Consider the following 14,235-nt stretch of genomic DNA (forward strand, 5'->3'; position numbering starts at 1 on the left):
TGAAAGTCTCGTGTACGCTTGCGGGATGGGGGCGGCGCGAATTCCCGCGGTCGGCGGCCTTCCTGGGCTATTGGTACCTTCATGTAGAGCTGCCGCGGGGCTCGCAATGCCTGCTGCTGAGAAAGTGATTGCTTTTGCTGATATGACTTGCAATAACGACTGCGCGAAACGCCGCTATCTCGTTAGGGGTGCTACGGCAGACACCCTCTCGAGCACCCCGAAGACTTCTTGAGCCCTCGGCTGTGATGGGTTCCAGGCTGACAAAAGAACTGTCGTTTGTGCATTCGCGGACGAGAGAAAGTCTGAGGCAAGTTCGAGTGAACAAGGATGGACTCCTCGGGTCCGTCGTTTCCGTAGTGTAGCGGTTATCACGTCTGCTTCACACGCAGAAGGTCCCCGGTTCGATCCCGGGCGGGAACAGTACTTTCCTGCCTATGTCGTATTGTCCTCCAATGAGCCACGTCGTGTGTGGATCTGCTGCATGTCCCTTCGTTTTGCAAGTACCACATTTATTGAATTTTTTAGTTACGATGGCAACATCACTACAAGTTGTCTGTGAAGTAAGGTGCACACAAGCAGTTTCCGTGGTGTAGCGGTTATCACGTCTGCCTAACACGCAGAAGGTCCCCGGTTAGATCCCGGGACGAAACACTTTTTCATCACTTTAAGCAAGACGTACTAACATGCATCTGCTACCATCTGTACCCGAAACCCTCGTAATCGCCTTCACGTGTCGGACCAGAGTGTCAATTGCTCACATCGAATAAGAAATTCATTTGATATTGACGGCGAGCTTGTTGCGCTGACTCAGCCACTGACGTGCGATCAGTTTGCACAAAACGCTAGGGCTCGTCCGGGATTTGAACCCGGGACCTCCTGCACCCTAAGCAGGAATCATACCCCTAGACCAACGAGCCCTGTGACCCGGCGAATGCCAATTATTCCAGTCCCTCGATGTCGTCCAGGCTGCCCTGAAAGTCTCGTGTACGCTTGCGGGATGGGGGCGGCGCGAATTCCCGCGGTCGGCGGCCTTCCTGGGCTATTGGTACCTTCATGTAGAGCTGCCGCGGGGCTCGCAATGCCTGCTGCTGAGAAAGTGATTGCTTTTGCTGATATGACTTGCAATAACGACTGCGCGAAACGCCGCTATCTCGTTAGGGGTGCTACGGCAGACACCCTCTCGAGCACCCCGAAGACTTCTTGAGCCCTCGGCTGTGATGGGTTCCAGGCTGACAAAAGAACTGTCGTTTGTGCATTCGCGGACGAGAGAAAGTCTGAGGCAAGTTCGAGTGAACAAGGATGGACTCCTCGGGTCCGTCGTTTCCGTAGTGTAGCGGTTATCACGTCTGCTTCACACGCAGAAGGTCCCCGGTTCGATCCCGGGCGGGAACAGTACTTTCCTGCCTATGTCGTATTGTCCTCCAATGAGCCACGTCGTGTGTGGATCTGCTGCATGTCCCTTCGTTTTGCAAGTACCACATTTATTTTTTTAGTTACGATGGCAACATCACTACAAGTTGTCTGTGAAGTAAGGTGCACACAAGCAGTTTCCGTGGTGTAGCGGTTATCACGTCTGCCTAACACGCAGAAGGTCCCCGGTTAGATCCCGGGACGAAACACTTTTTCATCACTTTAAGCAAGACGTACTAACATGCATCTGCTACCATCTGTACCCGAAACCCTCGTAATCGCCTTCACGTGTCGGACCAGAGTGTCAATTGCTCACATCGAATAAGAAATTCATTTGATATTGACGGCGAGCTTGTGCGCTGACTCAGCCACTGACGTGCGATCAGTTTGCACAAAACGCTAGGGCTCGTCCGGGATTTGAACCCGGGACCTCCTGCACCCTAAGCAGGAATCATACCCCTAGACCAACGAGCCCTGTGACCCGGCGAATGCCAATTATTCCAGTCCCTCGATGTCGTCCAGGCTGCCCTGAAAGTCTCGTGTACGCTTGCGGGATGGGGGCGGCGCGAATTCCCGCGGTCGGCGGCCTTCCTGGGCTATTGGTACCTTCATGTAGAGCTGCCGCGGGGCTCGCAATGCCTGCTGCTGAGAAAGTGATTGCTTTTGCTGATATGACTTGCAATAACGACTGCGCGAAACGCCGCTATCTCGTTAGGGGTGCTACGGCAGACACCCTCTCGAGCACCCGAAGACTTCTTGAGCCTCGGCTGTGATGGGTTCCAGGCTGACAAAAGAACTGTCGTTTGTGCATTCGCGGACGAGAGAAAGTCTGAGGCAAGTTCGAGTGAACAAGGATGGACTCCTCGGGTCCGTCGTTTCCGTAGTGTAGCGGTTATCACGTCTGCTTCACACGCAGAAGGTCCCCGGTTCGATCCCGGGCGGGAAACAGTACTTTCCTGCCTATGTCGTATTGTCCTCCAATGAGCCACGTCGTGTGTGGATCTGCTGCATGTCCCTTCGTTTTGCAAGTACCACATTTATTGAATTTTTAGTTACGATGGCAACATCACTACAAGTTGTCTGTGAAGTAAGGTGCACACAAGCAGTTTCCGTGGTGTAGCGGTTATCACGTCTGCCTAACACGCAGAAGGTCCCCGGTTAGATCCCGGGGACGAAACACTTTTTCATCACTTTAAGCAAGACGTACTAACATGCATCTGCTACCATCTGTACCCGAAACCCTCGTAATCGCCTTCACGTGTCGGACCAGAGTGTCAATTGCTCACATCGAATAAGAAATTCATTTGATATTGACGGCGAGCTTGTTGCGCTGACTCAGCCACTGACGTGCGATCAGTTTGCACAAAACGCTAGGGCTCGTCCGGGATTTGAGCCCGGGACCTCCTGCACCCTAAGCAGGAATCATACCCCTAGACCAACGAGCCCTGTGACCCGGCGAATGCCAATTATTCCAGTCCCTCGATGTCGTCCAGGCTGCCCTGAAAGTCTCGTGTACGCTTGCGGGATGGGGGCGGCGCGAATTCCCGCGGTCGGCGGCCTTCCTGGGCTATTGGTACCTTCATGTAGAGCTGCCGCGGGGCTCGCAATGCCTGCTGCTGAGGAAAGTGATTGCTTTTGCTGATATGACTTGCAATAACGACTGCGCGAAACGCCGCTATCTCGTTAGGGGTGCTACGGCAGACACCCTCTCGAGCACACCCGAAGACTTCTTGAGCCCTCGGCCTGTGATGGGTTCCAGGCTGACCAAAAGAACTGTCGTTTGTGCATTCGCGGACGAGAGAAAGTCTGAGGCAAGTTCGAGTGAACAAGGATGGACTCCTCGGGTCCGTCGTTTCCGTAGTGTAGCGGTTATCACGTCTGCTTCACACGCAGAAGGTCCCCGGTTCGATCCGGGCGGGAACAGTACTTTCCTGCCTATGTCGTATTGTCCTCCAATGAGCCACGTCGTGTGTGGATCTGCTGCATGTCCTCTTCGTTTTGCAAGTACCACATTTATTGAATTTTTTAGTTACGATGGCAACATCACTACAAGTTGTCTGTGAAGTAAGGTGCACACAAGCAGTTTCCGTGGTGTAGCGGTTATCACGTCTGCCTAACACGCAGAAGGTCCCCGGTTAGATCCCGGGACGAAACACTTTTTCATCACTTTAAGCAAGACGTACTAACATGCATCTGCTACCATCTGTACCCGAAACCCTCGTAATCGCCTTCACGTGTCGGACCAGAGTGTCAATTGCTCACATCGAATAAGAAATTCATTTGATATTGACGGCGAGCTTGTTGCGCTGACTCAGCCACTGACGTGCGATCAGTTTGCACAAAACGCTAGGGCTCGTCCGGGATTTGAACCCGGGACCTCCTGCACCCTAAGCAGGAATCATACCCCTAGACCAACGAGCCCTGTGACCCGGCGAATGCCAATTATTCCAGTCCCTCGATGTCGTCCAGGCTGCCCTGAAAGTCTCGTGTACGCTTGCGGGATGGGGGCGGCGCGAATTCCCGCGGTCGGCGGCCTTCCTGGGCTATTGGTACCTTCATGTAGAGCTGCCGCGGGGCTCGCAATGCCTGCTGCTGAGAAAGTGATTGCTTTTGCTGATATGACTTGCAATAACGACTGCGCGAAACGCCGCTATCTCGTTAGGGGTGCTACGGCAGACACCCTCTCGAGCACCCCGAAGACTTCTTGAGCCCTCGGCTGTGATGGGTTCCAGGCTGACAAAAGAACTGTCGTTTGTGCATTCGCGGACGAGAGAAAGTCTGAGGCAAGTTCGAGTGAACAAGGATGGACTCCTCGGGTCCGTCGTTTCCGTAGTGTAGCGGTTATCACGTCTGCTTCACACGCAGAAGGTCCCCGGTTCGATCCCGGGCGGGAACAGTACTTTCCTGCCTATGTCGTATTGTCCTCCAATGAGCCACGTCGTGTGTGGATCTGCTGCATGTCCCTTCGTTTTGCAAGTACCACATTATTGAATTTTTTAGTTACGATGGCAACATCACTACAAGTTGTCTGTGAAGTAAGGTGCACACAAGCAGTTTCCGTGGTGTAGCGGTTATCACGTCTGCCTAACACGCAGAAGGTCCCCGGTTAGATCCCGGGACGAAACACTTTTTCATCACTTTAAGCAAGACGTACTAACATGCATCTGCTACCATCTGTACCCGAAACCCTCGTAATCGCCTTCACGTGTCGGACCAGAGTGTCAATTGCTCACATCGAATAAGAAATTCATTTGATATTGACGGCGAGCTTGTTGCGCTGACTCAGCCACTGACGTGCGATCAGTTTGCACAAAACGCTAGGGCTCGTCCGGGATTTGAGCCCGGGACCTCCTGCACCCTAAGCAGGAATCATACCCCTAGACCAACGAGCCCTGTGACCCGGCGAATGCCAATTATTCCAGTCCCTCGATGTCGTCCAGGCTGCCCTGAAAGTCTCGTGTACGCTTGCGGGATGGGGGCGGCGCGAATTCCCGCGGTCGGCGGCCTTCCTGGGCTATTGGTACCTTCATGTAGAGCTGCGCGGGGCTCGCAATGCCTGCTGCTGAGAAAGTGATTGCTTTTGCTGATATGACTTGCAATAACGACTGCGCGAAACGCCGCTATCTCGTTAGGGGTGCTACGGCAGACACCCTCTCGAGCACCCGAAGACTTCTTGAGCCCTCGGCTGTGATGGGTTCCAGGCTGACAAAAGAACTGTCGTTTGTGCATTCGCGGACGAGAGAAAGTCTGAGGCAAGTTCGAGTGAACAAGGATGGACTCCTCGGGTCCGTCGTTTCCGTAGTGTAGCGGTTATCACGTCTGCTTCACACGCAGAAGGTCCCCGGTTCGATCCCGGGCGGGAACAGTACTTTCCTGCCTATGTCGTATTGTCCTCCAATGAGCCACGTCGTGTGTGGATCTGCTGCATGTCCCTTCGTTTTGCAAGTACCACATTTATTGAAATTTTTGAGTTACGATGGCAACATCACTACAAGTTGTCTGTGAAGTAAGGTGCACACAAGCAGTTTCCGTGGTGTAGCGGTTATCACGTCTGCCTAACACGCAGAAGGTCCCCGGTTAGATCCCGGGACGAAACACTTTTTTCATCACTTTAAGCAAGACGTACTAACATGCATCTGCTACCATCTGTACCCGAAACCCTCGTAATCGCCTTCACGTGTCGGACCAGAGTGTCAATTGCTCACATCGAATAAGAAATTCATTTGATATTGACGGCGAGCTTGTTGCGCTGACTCAGCCACTGACGTGCGATCAGTTTGCACAAAACGCTAGGGCTCGTCCGGGATTTGAACCCGGGACCTCCTGCACCCTAAGCAGGAATCATACCCCTAGACCAACGAGCCCTGTGACCCGGCGAATGCCAATTATTCCAGTCCCTCGATGTCGTCCAGGCTGCCCTGAAAGTCTCGTGTACGCTTGCGGGATGGGGGCGGCGCGAATTCCCGCGGTCGGCGGCCTTCCTGGGCTATTGGTACCTTCATGTAGAGCTGCCGCGGGGCTCGCAATGCCTGCTGCTGAGAAAGTGATTGCTTTTGCTGATATGACTTGCAATAACGACTGCGCGAAACGCCGCTATCTCGTTAGGGGTGCTACGGCAGACACCCTCTCGAGCACCCCGAAGACTTCTTGAGCCCTCGGCTGTGATGGGTTCCAGGCTGACAAAAGAACTGTCGTTTGTGCATTCGCGGACGAGAGAAAGTCTGAGGCAAGTTCGAGTGAACAAGGATGGACTCCTCGGGTCCGTCGTTTCCGTAGTGTAGCGGTTATCACGTCTGCTTCACACGCAGAAGGTCCCCGGTTCGATCCCGGGCGGGAACAGTACTTTCCTGCCTATGTCGTATTGTCCTCCAATGAGCCACGTCGTGTGTGGATCTGCTGCATGTCCCTTCGTTTTGCAAGTACCACATTTATTGAATTTTTTAGTTACGATGGCAACATCACTACAAGTTGTCTGTGAAGTAAGGTGCACACAAGCAGTTTCCGTGGTGTAGCGGTTATCACGTCTGCCTAACACGCAGAAGGTCCCCGGTTAGATCCCGGGACGAAACACTTTTTCATCACTTTAAGCAAGACGTACTAACATGCATCTGCTACCATCTGTACCCGAAACCCTCGTAATCGCCTTCACGTGTCGGACCAGAGTGTCAATTGCTCACATCGAATAAGAAATTCATTTGATATTGACGGCGAGCTTGTTGCGCTGACTCAGCCACTGACGTGCGATCAGTTTGCACAAAACGCTAGGGCTCGTCCGGGATTTGAGCCCGGGACCTCCTGCACCCTAAGCAGGAATCATACCCCTAGACCAACGAGCCCTGTGACCCGGCGAATGCCAATTATTCCAGTCACTCGATGTCGTCCAGGCTGCCCTGAAAGTCTCGTGTACGCTTGCGGGATGGGGGCGGCGACGAATTCCCGCGGTCGGCGGCCTTCCTGGGCTATTGGTACCTTCATGTAGAGCTGCCGCGGGGCTCGCAATGCCTGCTGCTGAGAAAGTGATTGCTTTTGCTGATATGACTTGCAATAACGACTGCGCGAAACGCCGCTATCTCGTTAGGGGTGCTACGGCAGACACCCTCTCGAGCACCCCGAAGACTTCTTGAGCCCTCGGCTGTGATGGGTTCCAGGCTGACAAAAGAACTGTCGTTTGTGCATTCGCGGACGAGAGAAAGTCTGAGGCAAGTTCGAGTGAACAAGGATGGACTCCTCGGGTCCGTCGTTTCCGTAGTGTAGCGGTTATCACGTCTGCTTCACACGCAGAAGGTCCCCGGTTCGATCCCGGGCGGGAACAGTACTTTCCTGCCTATGTCGTATTGTCCTCCAATGAGCCACGTCGTGTGTGGATCTGCTGCATGTCCCTTCGTTTTGCAAGTACCACATTATTGAATTTTTAGTTACGATGGCAACATCACTACAAGTTGTCTGTGAAGTAAGGTGCACACAAGCAGTTTCCGTGGTGTAGCGGTTATCACGTCTGCCTAACACGCAGAAGGTCCCCGGTTAGATCCCGGGACGAAACACTTTTTCATCACTTTAAGCAAGACGTACTAACATGCATCTGCTACCATCTGTACCCGAAACCCTCGTAATCGCCTTCACGTGTCGGACCAGAGTGTCAATTGCTCACATCGAATAAGAAATTCATTTGATATTGACGGCGAGCTTGTTGCGCTGACTCAGCCACTGACGTGCGATCAGTTTGCACAAAACGCTAGGGCTCGTCCGGGATTTGAACCCGGGACCTCCTGCACCCTAAGCAGGATCATACCCCTAGACCAACGAGCCCTGTGACCCGGCGAATGCCAATTATTCCAGTCCCTCGATGTCGTCCCAGGCTGCCCTGAAAGTCTCGTGTACGCTTGCGGGATGGGGGCGGCGCGAATTCCCCGCGGTCGGCGGCCTTCCTGGGCTATTGGTACCTTCATGTAGAGCTGCCGCGGGGCTCGCATGCCTGCTGCTGAGAAAGTGATTGCTTTTGCTGATATGACTTGCAATAACGACTGCGCGAAACGCCGCTATCTCGTTAGGGGTGCTACGGCAGACACCCTCTCGAGCACCCCGAAGACTTCTTGAGCCCTCGGGCTGTGATGGGTTTCCAGGCTGACAAAAGAACTGTCGTTTGTGCATTCGCGGACGAGAGAAAGTCTGAGGCAAGTTCGAGTGAACAAGGATGGACTCCTCGGGTCCGTCGTTTCGTAGTGTAGCGGTTATCACGTCTGCTTCACACGCAGAAGGTCCCCGGTTCGATCCCGGGCGGGAACAGTACTTTCCTGCCTATGTCGTATTGTCCTCCAATGAGCCACGTCGTGTGTGGATCTGCTGCATGTCCCTTCGTTTTGCAAGTACCACATTTATTGAATTTTTTAGTTACGATGGCAACTTCACTACAAGTTGTCTGTGAAGTAAGGTGCACACAAAGCAGTTTCCGTGGTGTAGCGGTTATCACGTCTGCCTAACACGCAGAAGGTCCCCGGTTAGATCCCGGGACGAAACACTTTTTCATCACTTTAAGCAAGACGTACTAACATGCATCTGCTACCATCTGTACCCGAAACCCTCGTAAATCGCCTTCACGTGTCGGACCAGAGTGTCAATTGCTCACATCGAATAAGAAATTCATTTGATATTGACGGCGAGCTTGTTGCGCTGACTCAGCCACTGACGTGCGATCAGTTTGCACAAAACGCTAGGGCTCGTCCGGGATTTGAACCCGGGACCTCCTGCACCCTAAGCAGGAATCATACCCCTAGACCAACGAGCCCTGTGACCCGGCGATGCCAATTATTCCAGTCCCTCGATGTCGTCCAGGCTGCCCTGAAAGTCTCGTGTACGCTTGCGGGATGGGGGCGGCGCGAATTCCCGCGGTCGGCGGCCTTCCTGGGCTATTGGTACCTTCATGTAGAGCTGCCGCGGGGCTCGCAATGCCTGCTGCTGAGAAAGTGATTGCTTTTGCTGATATGACTTGCAATAACGACTGCGCGAAACGCCGCTATCTCGTTAGGGGTGCTACGGCAGACACCCTCTCGAGCACCCCGAAGACTTCTTGAGCCCTCGGCTGTGATGGGTTCCAGGCTGACAAAAGAACTGTCGTTTTGTGCTATTCGCGGACGAGAGAAAGTCTGAGGCAAGTTCGAGTGAACAAGGATGGACTCCTCGGGTCCGTCGTTTCCGTAGTGTAGCGGTTATCACGTCTGCTTCACACGCAGAAGGTCCCCGGTTCGATCCCGGGCTGGGAACAGTACTTTCCTGCCTATGTCGTATTGTCCTCCAATGAGCCACGTCGTGTGTGGATCTGCTGCATGTCCCTTCGTTTTGCAAGTACCCACATTTATTGAATTTTTAGTTACGATGGCAACATCACTACAAGTTGTCTGTGAAGTAAGGTGCACACAAGCAGTTTCCGTGGTGTAGCGGTTATCACGTCTGCCTACACGCAGAAGGTCCCGGTTAGATCCCGGGGACGAAACACTTTTTCATCACTTTAAGCAAGACGTACTAACATGCATCTGCTACCATCTGTACCCGAAACCCTCGTAATCGCCTTCACGTGTCGGACCAGAGTGTCAATTGCTCACATCGAATAAGAAATTCATTTGATATTGACGGCGAGCTTGTTGCGCTGACTCAGCCACTGACGTGCGATCAGTTTGCACAAAACGCTAGGGCTCGTCCGGGATTTGAGCCCGGGACCTCCTGCACCCTAAGCAGGAATCATACCCCTAGACCAACGAGCCCTGTGACCCGGCGAATGCCAATTATTCCAGTCCCTCGATGTCGTCCAGGCTGCCCTGAAAGTCTCGTGTACGCTTGCGGGATGGGGGCGGCGCGAATTCCCGCGGTCGGCGGCCTTCCTGGGCTATTGGTACCTTCATGTAGAGCTGCCGCGGGGCTCGCAATGCCTGCTGCTGAGAAAGTGATTGCTTTTGCTGATATGACTTGCAATAACGACTGCGCGAAACGCCGCTATCTCGTTAGGGGTGCTACGGCAGACACCCTCCTCGAGCACCCCGAAGACTTCTTGAGCCCTCGGCTGTGATGGGTTCCAGGCTGACAAAAGAACTGTCGTTTGTGCATTCGCGGACGAGAGAAAGTCTGAGGCAAGTTCGAGTGAACAAGGATGGACTCCTCGGGTCCGTCGTTTCCGTAGTGTAGCGGTTATCACGTCTGCTTCACACGCAGAAGGTCCCCGGTTCGATCCCGGGCGGGAACAGTACTTTCCTGCCTATGTCGTATTGTCCTCCAATGAGCCACGTCGTGTGTGGATCTGCTGCATGTCCCTTCGTTTTGCAAGTACCAACATTTATTGAATTTTTTAGTTACGATGGCAACATCACTACAAGTTGTCTGTGAAGTAAGGTGCACACAAGCAGTTTCCGTGGTGTAGCGGTTATCACGTCTGCCTAACACGCAGAAGGTCCCCGGTTAGATCCCGGGACGAAAACACTTTTTCATCACTTTAAGCAAGACGTACTAACATGCATCTGCTACCATCTGTACCCGAAACCCTCGTAATCGCCTTCACGTGTCGGACCAGAGTGTCAATTGCTCACATCGAATAAGAAATTCATTTGATATTGACGGCGAGCTTGTTGCGCTGACTCAGCCACTGACGTGGCGATCAGTTTGCACAAAACGCTAGGGCTCGTCCGGGATTTGAACCGGGACCTCCTGCACCCTAAGCAGGAATCATACCCCTAGACCAACGAGCCCTGTGACCCGGCGAATGCCAATTATTCCAGTCCCTCGATGTCGTCCAGGCTGCCCTGAAAGTCTCGTGTACGCTTGCGGGATGGGGGCGGCGCGAATTCCCGCGGTCGGCGGCCTTTCCTGGGCTATTGGTACCTTCATGTAGAGCTGCCGCGGGGCTCGACAATGCCTGCTGCTGAGAAAGTGATTGCTTTTGCTGATATGACTTGCAATAACGACTGCGCGAAACGCCGCTATCTCGTTAGGGGTGCCTACGGCAGACACCCTCTCGAGCACCCCGAAGACTTCTTGAGCCCTCGGCTGTGATGGGTTCCAGGCTGACAAAAGAACTGTCGTTTGTGCATTCGCGGACGAGAGAAAGTCTGAGGCAAGTTCGAGTGAACAAGGATGGACTCCTCGGGTCCGTCGTTTCCGTAGTGTAGCGGTTATCACGTCTGCTTCACACGCAGAAGGTCCCCGGGTTCGATCCCGGGCGGGAACAGTACTTTCCTGCCTATGTCGTACTTGTCCTCCAATGAGCCACGTCGTGTGTGGATCTGCTGCATGTCCCTTCGTTTTGCAAGTACCACATTTATTGAATTTTTTTAGTTTACGATGGCAACATCACTACAAGTTGTCTGTGAAGTAAGGTGCACACAAGCAGTTTCCGTGGTGTAGCGGTTATCACGTCTGCCTAACACGCAGAAGGTCCCCGGTTAGATCCCGGGACGAAACACTTTTTCATCACTTTAAGCAAGACGTACTAACATGCATCTGCTACCATCTGTACCCGAAACCCTCGTAATCGCCTTCACGTGTCGGACCAGAGTGTCAATTGCTCACATTCGAATAAGAAATTCATTTGATATTGACGGCGAGCTTGTTGCGCTGACTCAGCCACTGACGTGCGATCAGTTTGCACAAAACGCTAGGGCTCGTCCGGGATTTGAACCCGGGACCTCCTGCACCCTAAGCAGGAATCATACCCCTAGACCAACGAGCCCTGTGACCCGGCGAATGCCAATTATTCCAGTCCCTCGATGTCGTCCAGGCTGCCCTGAAAGTCTCGTGTACGCTTGCGGGATGGGGGCGGCGCGAATTCCCGCGGTCGGCGGCCTTCCTGGGCTATTGGTACCTTCATGTAGAGCTGACCGCGGGGCTCGCAATGCCTGCTGCTGAGAAAGTGATTGCTTTTGCTGATATGACTTGCAATAACGACTGCGCGAAACGCCGCTATCTCGTTAGGGGTGCTACGGCAGACACCCTCGTCGAGCACCCCGAAGACTTCTTGAGCCCTCGGCTGTGATGGGTTCCAGGCTGACAAAAGAACTGTCGTTTGTGCATTCGCGGACGAGAGAAAGTCTGAGGCAAGTTCGAGTGAACAAGGATGGACTCCTCGGAGTCCGTCGTTTCCGTAGTCAGTAGCGGTTATCACGTCTGCTTCACCACGCAGAAGGTCCCCGGTTCGATCCCGGGCAGGGAACAGTACTTTCCTGCCTATGTCGTATTGTCCTCCCAATGAGCCACGTCGTGTGTGGATCTGCTGCATGTCCCTTCGTCTTTGCAAGTACCACATTTATTGAATTTTTTAGTTACGATGGCAACATCACTACAAGTTGTCTGTGAAGTAAGGTGCACACAAGCAGTTTCCGTGGTGTAGCGGTTATCACGTCTGCCTAACACGCAGAAGGTCCCCGGTTAGATCCCGGGACGAAACACTTTTTCATCACTTTAAGCAAGACGTACTAACATGCATCTGCTACCATCTGTACCGAAACCCTCGTAATCGCCTTCACGTGTCGGACCAGAGTGTCAATTGCTCACATCGAATAAGAAATTCATTTGATATTGACGGCGAGCTTGTTGCGCTGACTCAGCCACTGACGTGCGATCAGTTTGCACAAAACGCTAGGGCTCGTCCGGATTTGAGCCCGGGACCTCCTGCACCCTAAGCAGGAATCATACCCCTAGACCAACGAGCCCTGTGACCCGGCGAATGCCAATTATTCCAGTCCCTCGATGTCGTCCAGGCTGCCCTGAAAGTCTCGTGTACGCTTGCGGGATGGGGGCGGCGCGAATTCCGCGGTCGGCGGCCTTCCTGGGCTATTGGTACCGTTCATGTAGAGCTGCCGGCGGGGCTCGCAATGCCTGCTGCTGAGAAAGTGATTGCTTTTGCTGATATGACTTGCAATAACGACTGCGCGAAACGCCGCTATCTCGTAGGGGTGCTACGGCAGACACCCTCTCGAGCACCCCGAAGACTTCTTGAGCCCTCGGACTGTGATGGGTTTCCAGGCTGACAAAAGAACTGTCGTTTGTGCATTCGCGGACGAGAGAAAGTCTGAGGGCAAGTTCGAGTGAACAAGGATGGACTCCTCGGGTCCGTCGTTTCCGTAGTGTAGCGGTTATCACGTCTGCTTCACACGCAGAAGGTCCCCGGTTCGATCCCGGGCGGAACAGTACTTTCCTGCCTATGTCGTATTGTCCTCCAATGAGCCACGTCGTGTGTGGATCTGCTGCATGTCCCTTCGTTTTGCAAGTACCACATTTATTGAATTTTTTTAGTTACGATGCAGACATCACTACAAGTTGTCTGTGAAGTAAGGTGCACACAAGCAGTTTCCGTGTGTAGCGGTTATCACGTCTGCCTAACATCGCAGAAGGTCCCCGGTTAGATCCCGGGACGAAACACTTTTTCATCACTTTAAGCAAGACGTACTAACATGCATCTGCTACCATCTGTACCCGAAACCCTCGTAATCGCCTTCACGTGTCGGACCAGAGTGTCAAATTGCCTCACAATCGAAATAAGAAATTCATTTGATATTGACGGCGAGCTTGTTGCGCTGACGTCAGCCACTGACGTGCGATCAGTTTGCACAAAACGCTAGGGCTCGTCCGGGATTTGAACCCGGGACGCTCCTGCACCCCTAAGCAGGAATCATACCCCCTAGACCAACGAGCCCTGTGACCCGGCGAATGCCAATTATTCCAGTCCCTCGATGTCGTCCAGGCTGCCCTGAAAGTCTCGTGTACGCGCTTGCGGGATGGGGGCGGCGCGAATTCCCGCGGTCGGCGGCCTTCCTGGGCTATTGGTACCTTCATGTAGAGCTGCCGCCGGGGGCTCGCAATGCCTGCTGCTGAGAAAGTGATTGCTTTTGCTGATATGACTTGCAATAACGACTGCGCGAAACGCCGCTATCTCGTTAGGGGTGCTACGCAGACACCCTCTCGAGCACCCCGAAGACTTCTTGAGCCCTCGGCCTGTGATAGGGTTCCAGGCTGACAAAAGAACTGTCGTTTGTGCATTCGCGGACGAGAGAAAGTCTGAGGCAAGTTCGAGTGAACAAGGATGGACTCCTCGGGTCCGTCGTTTCCGTAGTGTAGCGGTTATCTCGTCTGCTTCACACCGCAGAAGGTCCCCGGTTCGATCCCGGGCGGGAACAGTACTTTTCCTGCCTATGTCGTATTGTCCTCCAATGAGCCACGTCGTGTGTGGATCTGCTGCATGTCCCCTTCGTTTTGCAAGTACCACATATATTGAATTTTTTAGTTACGATGGCAACATCACTACAAGTTGTCTGTGAAGTAAGGTGCACACAAGCAGTTTCCGTGGTG

At 53.3% G+C, this 14,235-nt stretch overlaps 38 non-coding genes across 38 annotated transcripts; 26 read left to right on the forward strand and 12 right to left on the reverse strand.

Moving 5' to 3' along the window:
• The first annotated feature begins 347 nt into the window (after nucleotides 1–347).
• Trnav-cac (transfer RNA valine (anticodon CAC)) lies at nucleotides 348–420 on the forward strand. The gene has a single exon. It is a non-coding gene; the product is annotated as a tRNA-Val (tRNA).
• A 158-nt stretch (nucleotides 421–578) lies between these two features.
• Trnav-aac (transfer RNA valine (anticodon AAC)) lies at nucleotides 579–651 on the forward strand. Its single transcript has one exon. It is a non-coding gene; the product is annotated as a tRNA-Val (tRNA).
• A 194-nt stretch (nucleotides 652–845) lies between these two features.
• On the reverse strand, nucleotides 846–917 carry Trnap-agg (transfer RNA proline (anticodon AGG)). The gene has a single exon. It is a non-coding gene; the product is annotated as a tRNA-Pro (tRNA).
• A 402-nt stretch (nucleotides 918–1,319) lies between these two features.
• Nucleotides 1,320–1,392, forward strand: Trnav-cac (transfer RNA valine (anticodon CAC)). Its single transcript has one exon. It is a non-coding gene; the product is annotated as a tRNA-Val (tRNA).
• A 154-nt stretch (nucleotides 1,393–1,546) lies between these two features.
• Nucleotides 1,547–1,619, forward strand: Trnav-aac (transfer RNA valine (anticodon AAC)). The gene has a single exon. It is a non-coding gene; the product is annotated as a tRNA-Val (tRNA).
• Nucleotides 1,620–1,812: 193 nt separating this feature from the next.
• On the reverse strand, nucleotides 1,813–1,884 carry Trnap-agg (transfer RNA proline (anticodon AGG)). Its single transcript has one exon. It is a non-coding gene; the product is annotated as a tRNA-Pro (tRNA).
• Nucleotides 1,885–2,284: 400 nt separating this feature from the next.
• Nucleotides 2,285–2,358, forward strand: Trnav-cac (transfer RNA valine (anticodon CAC)). Its single transcript has one exon. It is a non-coding gene; the product is annotated as a tRNA-Val (tRNA).
• A 157-nt stretch (nucleotides 2,359–2,515) lies between these two features.
• On the forward strand, nucleotides 2,516–2,589 carry Trnav-aac (transfer RNA valine (anticodon AAC)). The gene has a single exon. It is a non-coding gene; the product is annotated as a tRNA-Val (tRNA).
• Nucleotides 2,590–2,783: 194 nt separating this feature from the next.
• Nucleotides 2,784–2,855, reverse strand: Trnap-agg (transfer RNA proline (anticodon AGG)). The gene has a single exon. It is a non-coding gene; the product is annotated as a tRNA-Pro (tRNA).
• Nucleotides 2,856–3,261: 406 nt separating this feature from the next.
• Trnav-cac (transfer RNA valine (anticodon CAC)) lies at nucleotides 3,262–3,333 on the forward strand. Its single transcript has one exon. It is a non-coding gene; the product is annotated as a tRNA-Val (tRNA).
• Nucleotides 3,334–3,492: 159 nt separating this feature from the next.
• Nucleotides 3,493–3,565, forward strand: Trnav-aac (transfer RNA valine (anticodon AAC)). The gene has a single exon. It is a non-coding gene; the product is annotated as a tRNA-Val (tRNA).
• Nucleotides 3,566–3,759: 194 nt separating this feature from the next.
• Trnap-agg (transfer RNA proline (anticodon AGG)) lies at nucleotides 3,760–3,831 on the reverse strand. Its single transcript has one exon. It is a non-coding gene; the product is annotated as a tRNA-Pro (tRNA).
• A 402-nt stretch (nucleotides 3,832–4,233) lies between these two features.
• On the forward strand, nucleotides 4,234–4,306 carry Trnav-cac (transfer RNA valine (anticodon CAC)). Its single transcript has one exon. It is a non-coding gene; the product is annotated as a tRNA-Val (tRNA).
• Nucleotides 4,307–4,463: 157 nt separating this feature from the next.
• Nucleotides 4,464–4,536, forward strand: Trnav-aac (transfer RNA valine (anticodon AAC)). Its single transcript has one exon. It is a non-coding gene; the product is annotated as a tRNA-Val (tRNA).
• A 194-nt stretch (nucleotides 4,537–4,730) lies between these two features.
• Trnap-agg (transfer RNA proline (anticodon AGG)) lies at nucleotides 4,731–4,802 on the reverse strand. The gene has a single exon. It is a non-coding gene; the product is annotated as a tRNA-Pro (tRNA).
• A 400-nt stretch (nucleotides 4,803–5,202) lies between these two features.
• On the forward strand, nucleotides 5,203–5,275 carry Trnav-cac (transfer RNA valine (anticodon CAC)). The gene has a single exon. It is a non-coding gene; the product is annotated as a tRNA-Val (tRNA).
• Nucleotides 5,276–5,434: 159 nt separating this feature from the next.
• Trnav-aac (transfer RNA valine (anticodon AAC)) lies at nucleotides 5,435–5,507 on the forward strand. The gene has a single exon. It is a non-coding gene; the product is annotated as a tRNA-Val (tRNA).
• Nucleotides 5,508–5,702: 195 nt separating this feature from the next.
• On the reverse strand, nucleotides 5,703–5,774 carry Trnap-agg (transfer RNA proline (anticodon AGG)). Its single transcript has one exon. It is a non-coding gene; the product is annotated as a tRNA-Pro (tRNA).
• Nucleotides 5,775–6,176: 402 nt separating this feature from the next.
• Nucleotides 6,177–6,249, forward strand: Trnav-cac (transfer RNA valine (anticodon CAC)). Its single transcript has one exon. It is a non-coding gene; the product is annotated as a tRNA-Val (tRNA).
• Nucleotides 6,250–6,407: 158 nt separating this feature from the next.
• On the forward strand, nucleotides 6,408–6,480 carry Trnav-aac (transfer RNA valine (anticodon AAC)). The gene has a single exon. It is a non-coding gene; the product is annotated as a tRNA-Val (tRNA).
• Nucleotides 6,481–6,674: 194 nt separating this feature from the next.
• Nucleotides 6,675–6,746, reverse strand: Trnap-agg (transfer RNA proline (anticodon AGG)). Its single transcript has one exon. It is a non-coding gene; the product is annotated as a tRNA-Pro (tRNA).
• A 403-nt stretch (nucleotides 6,747–7,149) lies between these two features.
• Trnav-cac (transfer RNA valine (anticodon CAC)) lies at nucleotides 7,150–7,222 on the forward strand. The gene has a single exon. It is a non-coding gene; the product is annotated as a tRNA-Val (tRNA).
• A 156-nt stretch (nucleotides 7,223–7,378) lies between these two features.
• Trnav-aac (transfer RNA valine (anticodon AAC)) lies at nucleotides 7,379–7,451 on the forward strand. The gene has a single exon. It is a non-coding gene; the product is annotated as a tRNA-Val (tRNA).
• A 194-nt stretch (nucleotides 7,452–7,645) lies between these two features.
• Trnap-agg (transfer RNA proline (anticodon AGG)) lies at nucleotides 7,646–7,716 on the reverse strand. Its single transcript has one exon. It is a non-coding gene; the product is annotated as a tRNA-Pro (tRNA).
• A 405-nt stretch (nucleotides 7,717–8,121) lies between these two features.
• Nucleotides 8,122–8,193, forward strand: Trnav-cac (transfer RNA valine (anticodon CAC)). Its single transcript has one exon. It is a non-coding gene; the product is annotated as a tRNA-Val (tRNA).
• Nucleotides 8,194–8,352: 159 nt separating this feature from the next.
• On the forward strand, nucleotides 8,353–8,425 carry Trnav-aac (transfer RNA valine (anticodon AAC)). Its single transcript has one exon. It is a non-coding gene; the product is annotated as a tRNA-Val (tRNA).
• A 195-nt stretch (nucleotides 8,426–8,620) lies between these two features.
• On the reverse strand, nucleotides 8,621–8,692 carry Trnap-agg (transfer RNA proline (anticodon AGG)). Its single transcript has one exon. It is a non-coding gene; the product is annotated as a tRNA-Pro (tRNA).
• Nucleotides 8,693–9,095: 403 nt separating this feature from the next.
• Nucleotides 9,096–9,169, forward strand: Trnav-cac (transfer RNA valine (anticodon CAC)). The gene has a single exon. It is a non-coding gene; the product is annotated as a tRNA-Val (tRNA).
• Nucleotides 9,170–9,593: 424 nt separating this feature from the next.
• Nucleotides 9,594–9,665, reverse strand: Trnap-agg (transfer RNA proline (anticodon AGG)). Its single transcript has one exon. It is a non-coding gene; the product is annotated as a tRNA-Pro (tRNA).
• A 403-nt stretch (nucleotides 9,666–10,068) lies between these two features.
• On the forward strand, nucleotides 10,069–10,141 carry Trnav-cac (transfer RNA valine (anticodon CAC)). The gene has a single exon. It is a non-coding gene; the product is annotated as a tRNA-Val (tRNA).
• A 159-nt stretch (nucleotides 10,142–10,300) lies between these two features.
• On the forward strand, nucleotides 10,301–10,374 carry Trnav-aac (transfer RNA valine (anticodon AAC)). The gene has a single exon. It is a non-coding gene; the product is annotated as a tRNA-Val (tRNA).
• Nucleotides 10,375–10,569: 195 nt separating this feature from the next.
• Trnap-agg (transfer RNA proline (anticodon AGG)) lies at nucleotides 10,570–10,640 on the reverse strand. The gene has a single exon. It is a non-coding gene; the product is annotated as a tRNA-Pro (tRNA).
• A 405-nt stretch (nucleotides 10,641–11,045) lies between these two features.
• Nucleotides 11,046–11,119, forward strand: Trnav-cac (transfer RNA valine (anticodon CAC)). Its single transcript has one exon. It is a non-coding gene; the product is annotated as a tRNA-Val (tRNA).
• Nucleotides 11,120–11,280: 161 nt separating this feature from the next.
• On the forward strand, nucleotides 11,281–11,353 carry Trnav-aac (transfer RNA valine (anticodon AAC)). The gene has a single exon. It is a non-coding gene; the product is annotated as a tRNA-Val (tRNA).
• Nucleotides 11,354–11,548: 195 nt separating this feature from the next.
• Trnap-agg (transfer RNA proline (anticodon AGG)) lies at nucleotides 11,549–11,620 on the reverse strand. Its single transcript has one exon. It is a non-coding gene; the product is annotated as a tRNA-Pro (tRNA).
• A 642-nt stretch (nucleotides 11,621–12,262) lies between these two features.
• Trnav-aac (transfer RNA valine (anticodon AAC)) lies at nucleotides 12,263–12,335 on the forward strand. Its single transcript has one exon. It is a non-coding gene; the product is annotated as a tRNA-Val (tRNA).
• Nucleotides 12,336–13,004: 669 nt separating this feature from the next.
• Trnav-cac (transfer RNA valine (anticodon CAC)) lies at nucleotides 13,005–13,081 on the forward strand. The gene has a single exon. It is a non-coding gene; the product is annotated as a tRNA-Val (tRNA).
• Nucleotides 13,082–13,989: 908 nt separating this feature from the next.
• On the forward strand, nucleotides 13,990–14,063 carry Trnav-cac (transfer RNA valine (anticodon CAC)). The gene has a single exon. It is a non-coding gene; the product is annotated as a tRNA-Val (tRNA).
• Nucleotides 14,064–14,235: the final 172 nt, after the last annotated feature.

The sequence above is a fragment of the Schistocerca serialis genome, chromosome 2, assembly GCF_023864345.2.
Source record: "Schistocerca serialis cubense isolate TAMUIC-IGC-003099 chromosome 2, iqSchSeri2.2, whole genome shotgun sequence".
Lineage (NCBI taxonomy): Eukaryota > Metazoa > Arthropoda > Insecta > Orthoptera > Acrididae > Schistocerca > Schistocerca serialis.